The sequence below is a fragment of the Schistocerca serialis genome, chromosome 6 (genome assembly GCF_023864345.2).
Source record: "Schistocerca serialis cubense isolate TAMUIC-IGC-003099 chromosome 6, iqSchSeri2.2, whole genome shotgun sequence".
NCBI classification, from domain to species: domain Eukaryota; kingdom Metazoa; phylum Arthropoda; class Insecta; order Orthoptera; family Acrididae; genus Schistocerca; species Schistocerca serialis.
In genome coordinates, this window is record NC_064643.1 from 229,003,124 (window position 1) to 229,016,235 (window position 13,112).

The window sequence follows — 13,112 nt, forward strand, 5'->3', positions numbered from 1 at the left end:
TCCATTTCCAGGAGTGTATGTAACTGGATAGTAGATTTTGAGTGATGAATCACTCTCTGTCCTGTGACAATCCGAAGGGGTCGGTTTTGCTTGGCGAATGCCTAGAAAACTCACATGAACAGCACTGTAAAGCTTGTCCGGAGTTATGGTGAGGCGTTGGCGTCGGATGTTGTCTTTCAGCATCCCTAGAGATGTCGGTCGATCACGATACACTTGCGGCTTCAGGTAACCCCAAAGCCAATAATCGCACAGACTGAGGTCTGGGGACCTGGAAGGCCAAGCATGACGAAAGTGGCGGCTGAGCACATGATCATCACCAAACGACGCGCGCAAAATATCTTTCACGCGGCTACCAATATGGGGTGTTTCTTTTCTTTATTCTAATAAAGCCCCATGTCATTCCAACCATGAGTGTCAATTTTTACCTCTCTATATACATTATTCCGTGGTTTATTAAGTTTCCAAATTTATACTGACTTGTTGATCACCCGGTATATGAAGTTTTCACACAGTTTTGTGACCGCCATGATGCGACTACTCCACTCTGCCTCCTCCAGAGAGTTTATGAATGGAAGAATGGCGGAGCCCATCACCATCTCGCGACCGGTTAGACAAATGTGCCCGCTGTTAACGTGGCTTCACTCTCGAGCCACTGCTCTGCGGGTTCCAAAAAACCGACTCCAAGGAATGAAGACAAAATACCACAAGTGTATATGCAAAACAGACATGGACGACCTTGTGTTTTTGGCAGAGTCGGGCGATGAGACAAGAGTGGCTTTGCATTGCATTAATTTGCACGGTATAGCTATGGGTAGTCAAATGATCACGTAAAAATTGGGGAGTGATGAATTTTGTGAGAGGACTCCCAACGGTAAGTTTGGTACCATTACAGACGATAGACAAGGTGAAATTCTAGGGAACTATCTTGTCTACCAACTTTCGACACACAGCGGCACTCACGTCTTCTGAAAACAACTCATATGAGTGCCCAAAGTCGCTGGTTAAGGGCACTAGACATGATCCTCATCTATGCAACACTAGCCTAGCTTCTCACATCCCTAAAATGGCCCAATTGTTATGAGTGCTCAAAGTCGCTGGTTAAGGGCACTAGACATGATCCTCATCTATGCAACACTAGCCTAGCTTCTCACATCCCTAAAATGGCCCAATTGTTTCCAATGATGGTGATGTTTGTGCACCGAATTCTGGCAGGATTAGGATACTTTGTGAGCACAGGGCTGATTTTTAATGTTGGATATGAAAACCTCACCTTTCCTAGTATGCGTAGAGTCCTTGGGCTAGTCCATATCCGTGAATGAGCAGCGACGATCAAGATGTGGCCTGCACCTTGCTAGAGAAACTGGCACCATCCTCCCGTCTGGTGTTGCTAGCAGTGGCTCACATCATTCCATCGCTTGCCCACATGCGAATCTTTTTGTGGATCGCAATAATGCGGAACTACCGACTTTCAGGATGGCAACGGCACACGATATATATCGTATATTGACTAGAGGACGGCCGAGTAGTGCTGTAGAGACGCACCGACCAACTATGACATGGTCAGTGGAATGGCATACAGTGCACCAGATACAGCTTGATATGGAGATGGGCACACTCTGGTATCACGCTGTAAATGGGAAATACATGACAAGATGCAGGTTACATACAATTCACATGATACCCCACTGTGTCTACAGTGCAGTGTTATAGGCACAGAAAAACATAACGTGACAATTTGGCCTTCAGAGGAAGCGTGGTGTTCGGCCCCAAAAATGATCGCCTCCTGCTTCGGACGGTGCGGCAAGCAACTGAACCATGCCACCGATTCTACTTCTCACAGACATGACATACTTCCCGAACGAAGGCCAATGCAGCGACATGCATTCGAACTCTGACTGTTTTTTATTTTGTCTGAGAGTGCCGTCAAAATATGCTATACTTTCGGGCCTTAATACAAGAAAATCACTTTTCAAACTGCATGATATTGAACAAATTAGGCAAATTTTAGAGGCAGTGCTTTTCTTGATCACCCACCCAGTTGGGGTGCACTGGCTAGAATAATGCAATTACCGTGCGACTGCTACGGTCGCAGGTTCGAATCCTGCCTCGGGCATGGATGTGTGTGATGTCCTTAGGTTAGTTAGGTTTAAGTAGTTCTAAGTTCTAGGGGACTAATGACCACAGCAGTTGAGTCCCATAGTGCTCAGAGCCATTTGAGCCAAATAATGCAATTACTACATTTGATGATTCTGAACAAGAAATGACCCAATCAGTGGAGAGAATTCTCCAACACACAAGAAGAGGTGCCCTGCTCCAACACGTGGTACAACGGCATTAGCGAGGTACTCTGCCAAGAAAGGCGACGTGGTCCATTATTGTTTTGTCGAAAGAAACAGTTAACGTCTTTTGTTTTTCATACCATTTACATCAAAGAAGTGATATTGCAAGAGCAAACTTATTTAAGATTTCAAGAAATATTTTATTTTAAGATGAACATTGTCTTTTATAATAAAAAAAGGCAATAGAGCACTTGTCCGCAAAAAGCAAAGGTCCCGAATTCGGGTCTCGGTCCTTCAAACAGTTTAAATCTGCTAGGAAACTTCATATCAGCGCTCACACTGCTGCAGAGTGAAGAATTCAGTCTCGTAAAAAATAATGTTTACTGAGTAATTAACGTACAACACGAAAAGCATTGGTTTCGTTACACACACCTCTGGATCGCCTAATTTTGCTTCATTATCGCTAGTTGACTCTCCACTCACGATATGGTGCTGTATCCCGCTTCTCAACAAATTTTCGAGTCCATCGAAAAATTAGTTAAGTATCCTATAGAAATGTACACTGATGTAACATAGGTCATGGGATACCCCTAATATCGTGTCGGGCTTCATTTTTCACGGCAGAGTGCAGTCTCTCAGTGTTGCACCATCTCAACATGTCACTCAAATTTCCCTGCAAATAAACTGTGCCACTTTGCCTCTACAGCTATCGGTAACTGTGAAAGTGCTGCCTGAGCAGGATTTTGTGCACAAACTTATCTGTAGATTATGTCACATAGATATACGTTGGTAGTCATGTCAGGTGATATGGGCAGCCAAACCATTCACTAGAACTGTCCATAATATTCTTCAAATCAATCGCAAACAAATATTTCCCTGTGACGCATTGTCGTCTATAAAAATTCTATCGTTGTTTGGGAACATGGCGTCCGTGAATGGCTGCAAATGGTCTCCAAATAGCCGAACATCCAGACGATACAATCCATTCCATATAAACGCAGCTCACTGCATTATGGAGCCACCATCAGCTTACACAGTACCTTGTTGACAACTTGGGTCCATGGTTACTTGGGGTTAGCGGCGCACTCGAGCCCTACCATCAGGTCTTACCAACTGAAATCAGGACTATGTAAATAGACAACAGTTTTTCAGTCGTCTAGAGTCCAATCGATATGGTCACGACTTGCAGGCAAAGGAACTCGCGTTGGTCGTCTACTGCCACAGCCCGTTAACGCCATAGCCTGTTAACGCCACATTTCGCCGCACTGTCTTAACGGATACGTTCGTCGTTCGATCCACACTCATTTCTGAGATGATTTCAGGCAGTATTGCTGGTCTGTTAGCACTGACAACTCTACGCAAACGCCGCTGCTCTCGGTCGTTATGTGTAGGCCGTCGACCACTGCGTTGTCCGTGGTGTGAGGTAATGCCTGAAGTTTGGTACTTTCGGCACGCTCTTGACACTTTGTACCTCGGAATATTGAATTACCTATCGATTTCCGAAATGGGATGATCCATACGTCTAGTTCCAACTACCATTCCGTTTTAAAAGTCTGTTTCTTCCCATCCTGCGGCTATAATCACGTCGCAAACGTTTTTACGCGACTCGTCTGAGTACAATTTACAGCTCCACGAATGCACTGACCTTCTATACATTGTGTACGCAATACTAGCGACATCTGTATATGAGCATATTGCTGTCTCAAGATTTCTGTCACTTCAGTGCATTTTCTTCAGAAGGTTTCTTTATGATATTGAATCAAATGTTTTGCGAATCAAAACTGCTTTCTCTATGAATGGGACTGAGGATCTGAGTTTCGCATGACTGCTGTTTTCAGTAGCTATGCTGGCTCCCATGGAGTCTGCTTCTCGTATTATGTTCTAGGCAGGTCATAATGTATGAACATATTCCACTAGTATAGTCCTGTGAGACATGGGTGACAAAAGGCAGCAGATGTGTCGGTCAGTTCTCCTTGCCCTTTCTGTGAGTAATGTGCTCTTTCCCATTCACTAGGAACGTTTCTCAGCTCTGCATTTTGGCGGCCAAGAATTCGGTTCGCATGCCATGCCCTGACGCACGTGGCATAGTCCTCGACCTGCCCTGCCATGCTGTCTGAGCGGAACGAGGGAGAAGTGGGGAAAACTGAAACATGACGTATTTAGATGCCAATGCAGGTGTACTGCGTGTGAGTTGGTTCCAGATTTCATATTTCTCAACAACATAGATCATGAACGAAATAAATTTTCCATATTATTTAAGTATTTCGTATGCACTGAAAAGTTACGTAATTTTTATCTGGTACTAACTGTTGGCTTAAGGACAGACTGAGGTAATTTCATAGATCTTCATTATTAGGTTGGCATGTATCATGACTTATTTTCTTTCATAACCAGGAAAAGTTCTTTCACACACACACACATATTGGTCGCAATACTTGAAACTTCTGCGTTTTTACTTAAACTGCTGAATGTAACTGAACCTTCTTAAACTGTTGAGTGAAACTGAGTTGAACTGAACCTACTGTCTCTTTACTTGTTTTTTATCGTTTCAAACACTAACCTTCACAATTTTCCCTGACAAGAAAGATTCAAGCTAAACCTATTCATTCATTACCCATAATATATAAGCGCAATGCAATCTGACTGCAAATAATTAACACAAAAGGATGGCCCTGAATTACAAGAAATCCTAACAATAACCCATACATTTCATAAGTCGCTAACCTCAAAGAAAATCTTCATGACACGAACTACAGCAAATACAGCAAGCAACAACTACAGCCACCTAAATAAAAAGATTCTAACTACCGTCGGCTCTTAACTACTAATAGGCATGTGGTTAGCAAAGGAAAGATTTTGTTGCAGAGCAAACAATGTGTTTATCAGATTTTACCTTAATCATGTGACACCCAGTTCTACAAATTATATAATCGTCAATAATTCCATTACCCACATTTTACAATCCATGTCCAACTAATACTAAATCTCCACGACGGACACACGTCCAAACCGTCCGCTCGCTTACTGCCAACCTCCAACACCGCTAACTATTAACTTCTAAATGCAAGTGCGACCAGCCACAGGGAGCCTCTTACAGAGGACACTCAGCGTTGTCAGTTATATTAATGCAGGCTATAGCGTTGCCAACATACAAAAACATAAACAGGCTACTTACATACTGTCGCAAATTTGCAATCTCATTATGGAGATGTGGAAACTGTATCTGAGGAACACAATATAGACGTTCTGGAGAGTTTTAACGTAAAAGCGCTTGTATTAAAGTAGGAATTGTATTGCAGTTCAGTCACTTGCGTCAGCGATTGCACGGTGGCGCTTTCAACTGTAATGACAAACTCTCTCGTCGAAAACATCTCGAAAACAGATGTAAGACTGGCAGTGTCCTCAAAACGTTTAGGAAACTATCCTTATAATTTCTTGAAGGCCACTAAGAATTTTTCCAACTCCGCGTTTTCTTCAACGCCAGTGAGTTTGTCGTTCTGCATTGTGTTTCTCAGAATTTGTCCATTCTGCTATGCGATATTATTATTAAGTGCATCCCCATTATACTAGAAAGAAGTTGGATCTGACCCTGCAATGTCTTAAAGTGTGCAGTGAGGAGTCACGCCCACTTAAAAAGCAAAGTCTGTTGTCCATTCCGCATATTCTAATTTACGTTCCTGCTCTACTTTGTCCTTCATGAATACAACAATAGCGGGTTTTAAATAGAAAAATCGTTCCAGGCATGCACCTTGACGTAACCAATGTACTTTGCCGTAATGTATAAAGCTTACATACTCTTTTTTCAGTTTCTTCCAAAATAGTTGCCACTGGCGGTGAAATAACGCGTGCGTCTCCAGAAACTTTACTATTCGTACTAACATTTTCTTCACGTGTTCCATTCCTGCGCGTTTTAGCACAAAGTGCTTCTTGATATGCAGAACAATGAATCCTGCCAGTTGATCGTTCTAATTTTTCGCTTTATCGTTGCCAAATAAATCTTTAAATTATTAAATTATTTCTTCATGGTACTGGTATGTTGTTTCTTTACAAATTTGCAGTATCTGTGGATTATGCGCCTGCATAACAGATGCTGAGTATTCTCATACTTCTCTTCTTTCGTTCTCGTTCACTTTAACGGCTTGTGAAGATAGATCGCTAGCTGCCTCTTTTTGTGCGAACAGTCACTTGGCCAGTGAACGTTCTTTATACCATCAACAAAGAGCGAAGGGTTGACAGCGCCAGGAGACATCACGTAAATGCCAGGTAACACATCTTCCAGCGTTGATATTGGACCCACGTCAGTGAGGAACAAAGTTCACAACATTCTGTAGGTATGTCATATCCAGACGACGTCACTCACTGATGATTATATTCCTTAGAGTTATCAGTTGTGAGATGGTGATTTCTATATTTCATCGACTGTTCCACATGGCCACATGATTTTTCTGAGGAATTAAGGTCGGGTGATAAAACGGGACAATAGATGTGCTGTACGGTACCTGTGTGTTCGTCAAATCTGGAATGTGCGCATGCAGTCCTGTGAAAAGGTGTATTCTGCACTTTGAAGATGAGTATGACCACAGCTGTCTTGTTGTTGTTGTTGTGGTCTTCAGTCCTGACACTGGTTTGATGCAGCTCTCCATGCTACTCTATCCTGTGCAAGCTTCTTCATCTCCCAGTACCTACTGCAACCTACATCCTTCTGAATCTGCTTAGTGTATTCATCTCTTGGTCTCCCTCTACGATTTTTACACTCCACGCTGCCCTCCAATACTAAATTGGTGATCCCTTGATGCCTCAGAACATGTCCTACCAACCGATCCCTTCTTCTAGTCAAGTTGTGCCACAAACTCCTCTTCTCCCCAATTCTGTTCAATGCTTCATCATTAGTTATGTGATCTACCCATCTAATCTTCAGCATTCTTCTGTAGCACCACATTTCGAAAGCTTCTACTCTCTTCTTGTCTAAACTATTTATCGTCCATGTTTCACTTCCATACATGGCCACACTCCACACAAATACTTTCAGGAACGACTTCCTGACACTTAAATCAATGCTCGATGTACAGCTCTCATAATGTACTTATTAAGAGATATAATCTAACGCTAAAGTTTTAACGGAATAAGACAAGTATTTAGGCTAGAAACTGTGTATTTGTCCTTAGACAGCATAACTCACCCGCACAGATACCCGGACTATATTCGTCCAGCCTTTAAGAATGAGAACACTTACTGACATCCAACAAACTTTATACATAATTTTAATCCTTTTCGGTACTATTTATCGCTTGCATGCCTAACGTCAAAAATCAAAAAGTTGTTGTTGCAGCGTATTCGCAAAGGAGTGGACATCCAATGCGAGAATATAAGCACGGACATGTAGGCAAGGGATTACTATGGCATTCATGTCTTTCCGATGTGCTTGCGGTGCATGAGGAAACGTGAATTATGGGGATGTCATTACCAAATTAGTCCAAACAGGACCAACATGCTGTAGACCTTTTCTTGGCTGCCATAGGATAAATCACTGGTAGACCTCCATGACAGCGTAAAGAATGCGTAAGTGGCCAGCATGTTTGTCGAAAACCACAATAGTGGAATCGTCTGTAAGTTCCGTGATGGTCACAACTGGGTTGAACACGAGCCCATATCACGGCTGTCGTAAAGCGGCAGTTAACGCCAACTGGAGCGGGAGACAGTCGAGCACTTGCCCTACCGTCTTGATCTCTTGCAATGTGATTACGAAATTATTGAGTCTTCGGTCCCTTAGAAAAGACATTGAAAGGTCGACGAGGGCTTGTTCACGATGCAGGACACGGTGTTTTCCCATATCGATATCTTATACGTCTACATTTATACTCCGCAAGCCACCCAACGGTGTGTGGCGGAGGGCATTTTGCGTGTCACTGTCATTACCTCCCCTTCCTGTTCCAGTCGCGTATGGTTCGCGGGAAGAACGACTGCCAGAAAGCCTCCGTGCGCGCTCGAATCTCTCTGATTTTACATTCGTGATCTCCTCAGGAGGTATAAGTAGGGGGAAGCAATATATTCGATCAGAAACGGACCCTCTCGAAATCTGGACAGGAAGCTACAACGCAATGCATAGTGCCTCTCTTGCAGAGTCTGCCACTTGAGTTTGCTAAACATCTCCGTAACGCTATCAGGCTTACCAAATAACCCTGTGACGAAACGCGCCACTCTTCTTTGGATCTTCTGCATCTCCTCTCTCAACCCGGCCTGGTACAGATCCCACACTGACGAACAATACTCAAGTATAGGTCGAACTAGTGTTTTGTAAGCCACCTCCTTTGTTGGTGGACTACATTTTCTAAGGACTCTCCCAATGAATTTCAACCTGGCACCCACCTTACCAACGATTAATTTAATATGATCATTCCACTTCAAGTCGCACTCATTCCATCGGTGGAGGCGCTTGAACCAGGTGCATCGATGGGATGTTTGTCTCAATGCTCACGGAGATTTTGCCTCTCCCAATGAATTTCAACCTGGCACCCACCTTACCAACAATTAATTTTATATGATCTTTCCACTTCAAATCGCACTCATTCCATCGGTGGAGGAGCTTCAACCTGGTGCATCGATGGGATGTTTGTCTCAATGCTCACGGAGATTTTGCCTGATTGGCATACCGATTCTACGCAGCGTCCTCAGTTCAGGAACCCTTTAATTTTTCCTGATACATTAACTCATTTGTAAAGTAATCAGGCGTTTAATGCAGTTTTATACATTAGTAATCGATTCTTAAATAGTGATTCACTGGTTTTTGTACAAATGTTTAAATGTAGCACAATATAATAAAACTGACGCACAGCTATACCGTATTTTTTACTGTAGCACTAAACGGTTGACCAGTCGAAGACATGTATAATTTTCCTGTACTGAAGTGAAGTAAAAAGAGGAAATGAAAGGGAAAAATATAATACCACTCTGAATTAGCAATGCCTTCACAGCTGTATCGCCGAGAATGTTAAAACAAACAGCCCAATCAAACTTGGTGTTAAGCTGATTGGGCCCAAGGCTTGATAAATGTAACAAATCAGCAGTAACAACTCACATTAAAGACACAGGCCACCCTTTGAAAATCGAAGACAACCTCGAAATTTTACACAAAATGGGAAAAAGTAAAAGAATGGATATCATGGAAGAAATGGAAATTTTCATACATAACACAAAGCATGGAGATAACATTCTTAATAAAATAACAGTATTCAAAAACTCAAAATTCTTCAACAGTCTTAAGCCAGTTCTAACTCAATAGATTCAAGAATTGTCAATGTAAATAATTGACTAGAACCAAGAATATCGATACAAAACCTCGATAATCGATACAGACTCACATGCTACAGTCCGCTCTCTTGTGTTGTGTGTATAACATCGAAGCAATTTGTGCAATCAGTGACAAAATATAAAGTGCAATAGTGTAATGTCAATCAACAGCTCCACCATTCCACCAGTGATGCAAGTGAAGCAGCAAGATGATGTAACTGTAAGTGATCAACTGTCATATAAAAGCCTTTCACACTATTTTCGTAACACATAACTGATGCAAATCTATCTGCATCCGATACAGGCTGTGATATACATAGTCAACAACAAAGAAGAAAACCAGCAGAATACATCACTGACTTCGATTTCTAGATATACACTACCACCTTCCTTCCCCCCAAATGACAAACCAGCAGCTACAGTAAAAAACAAAGTGTTCTAGATTAATCTAAGACTGTTTATTTTTAGGTAACATTTATCGATGTATGTGTTGTGTCTAGACAAGACAGCCTAGACACAATGAGAGGAAGCCGAAAGGCACGCGCTACGCTCACGCAGATGGGCGTGAGGTCTGAAACAGGATACGTAATGAATGCTATAATGAAAAGTACATAGCTTCAGGAATACTTAACTTTAATCCATCCTTTTGGTACATCTGGAGATTGTGGCGATACAAGTGAGACTCTTTAGATACATGCAATGTTACTAATGGCGCCCTGCTAGGTCGTAGCCATTGACTTAGCTGAAGGCTATTCTAACTATCTGCTCGGCAAAGGAGCGAGGCTTCGTCAGTGTAGTCGCTAGCAACGTCGTCCGTACAACTGGGGCGAGTGCTAGTCCGTATCTCGAGACCTGCCTTGTGGAGGCGCTCGGTCTGCGATCACACAGTGGCGACACGCGGGTCCGACATGTACTAATGGACCGCGGCCGATTTAAAACTACCACCTAGCAAGTGTGGTGTCTGGCGGTGACACCACAGTATGCATGTATGTACAAACGCTTGAAGATGAAGAAAACATGTTCGAAACGCGTTGCATTATGTTAGGTTAATCATCAAATAAAAAGTGACTGGTAGCAGAAACTTGAAATAAATAGTTTTCTCACACAGTCACGGTTCGCAAACATAGCCATTATGGCTGAAGATAATGTCTGTGATAACTGCATTCGAATGTGTGCATATTGTTGGTGCTCGTATGTTAGATGCTTCCGTGATCAAGGCCACCAAATTGTTTGGTGCTGCAAAAAGCACCAGGCCGAAGATCTAAACGGATACAGTGAGAGTGAAAAAAAAAAAAAACGTCATCCGCTATGTCACAACGCGGACGTATGTGTGTGTTGAGTGATCTTGACGATCGGTCATTGAAAAGGATTGTGACAGAAAACAAGATGCAGACAGCTGCAGTCATCACCGCAGAGCTACATGTCGCACTCTTATTCCTTGTCAGCACCAAAACAATACGAAGGCGGCTCCATAAGGAAATGTAGGGCGAGCTTGAATTCAAAGCCGGCCGGAGTGGCCGAGCGGTTCTAGGCGCTGCAGTCTGGAACCGCTCGACCGCTACGGTCACAGGTTCGAATCCTGCCTCGGGCATGGATGTGTGTGATGTCCTTAGGTTAGTTAGGTTTAAGTAGTTCTAAGTTCTAGGGGACTGATGACCTAGCAGTAAAGTTCCATAGTGCTCAGAGCCATTTGAACTATTCTTTTTTTTTTTTGAATTCCAAAACCATTCATCAGTAGTGAAGATGCTTTAACGGGAAAACGGGGTGCCGTAGCCATAAGAGCGGAGCTATGGAGAAGTGGAAGAAAGTCTTTTCGTTGGATGTGTCTCGTTTCACAATGTTTCCAACTTCACAACGGGTTTCCGTCGCAAGAATAAAACATGGGGTGGTGGCTGGGGTGGGGAAAGGAGGAAGAGGTGGATTTAGATGATGATGTGGGCAGCCATAGCGTGGTATTCCATGGACCCCATGTTTCCTACGCAAGGTCATATGACCATTCTGGATGATCTGATCAGATCCACCCCATTGTACATTGTTTCTTCCCCAATAGTGATACTGTGTTCCAAGGCGAGAAGGCCCATGTTCACACAGCTCGCATCGTCCTAGACTGGTTTTGTGAGCTCGAGGGGGAATCGTCGCTTCTCCATTGGCCACCATGGTCGCCAAATCCCAATATTATTTGGCCCTTTGTGGTCTACTTTGTAGAGAAGGATGCGTGATCGCTATCCACCTCCATCATCGTTACTTGGACTTCCCACTATTTTACAGAAACAATGGTATAAGATTCGTTTGAAAACCATACGGGACTTGCATTTATCCATTCCAAGACGACTGGAAGCTGTTTTCATTGGCCAACAGGTTTCCTTCACCGATGACAATGTGTTGTGTTTTTGATATTTCAGTATTTTTGTCCATAGTCAGTAAATTTGTCGCATCAGTCTAGTAAGGGCATTCTCTGTGATAGGCGGATGTGTCTTCACACGGAGCGTGTGGGAAGTGGTCAGTACTCACAAGGGGCAGCCATGACGTCCGGACCACGGATTTACTTGAAACTTTACACACTTTTAGCAGTTCACTTTAGGGAATGAGACACTTAAAGTAGTAAAGGAATTTTGCTATTTGGGGAGCAAAATAACTGATGATAGTCGAAGTAGGGAGGATATAAAATGTAGACTGGCAATGGCAAGGATAGCGTTTCTGAAGAAGAGAAATTTGCTGACATCGAGTATAGATTTAAGTGTCAGGAAGTCGTTTCTGAGAGTATTTGTATGGTGTGTAGCCATGTATGGAAGTGAAACATGGACGATAAATAGTTTAGACAAGAAGAGAGTAGAAGCTTTCGAAATGTGGGGCTACAGAAGAATGCTGAAGATTAGATGGGTAGATCACATAACTAATGAGGAGGTATTGAACAGAATTGGGGAGAAGAGGAGTTTGTGGCACAACTTGACTAGAAGAAGGGATCGGTTGGTAGGACATGTTCTGAGGCATCAAGGGATCACCAATTTAGTATTGGAGGGCAGCGTTGAGTGTAAAAATCGTAGAGGGAGACCAAGAGATGAATACACTAAGCAGATTCAGAAGGATGTAGGCTGCAGTACGTACTGGGAGATGAAGCAGCTTGCACAGGCTACAGTAGCATTGACAGCTGCATCAAACCAGTCTCAGGACTGAAGACCACAACAACAACAACAGCAGTTCATTAGGAAAACATAATGTGCCAGAAACAAGGCGTCCTGCTTAGGCGATTAGGAGGAGATCGCAACAGGAGTTTTACGCGTCCATGATGCACTGCTATGCTGACACTTCTAGCACCATTTGGTGGCGATCATGTGGTTAGCCTTCAAAGCTCCACAATAGTGGATCGCTGGATCGACTCGTGCTCATGTTTTTTTTTTCTAATTTATATTTTTTCAACTCTAGTCATACATACATACATACATACGTATTAAATTTGAAAGGTAATATGATGAAGAGACACGTGTATTTGCAAGAACTTTTAATTGAATTTCCAGTGTTATTTGGTTGCTTAGTCAATTTCATTAC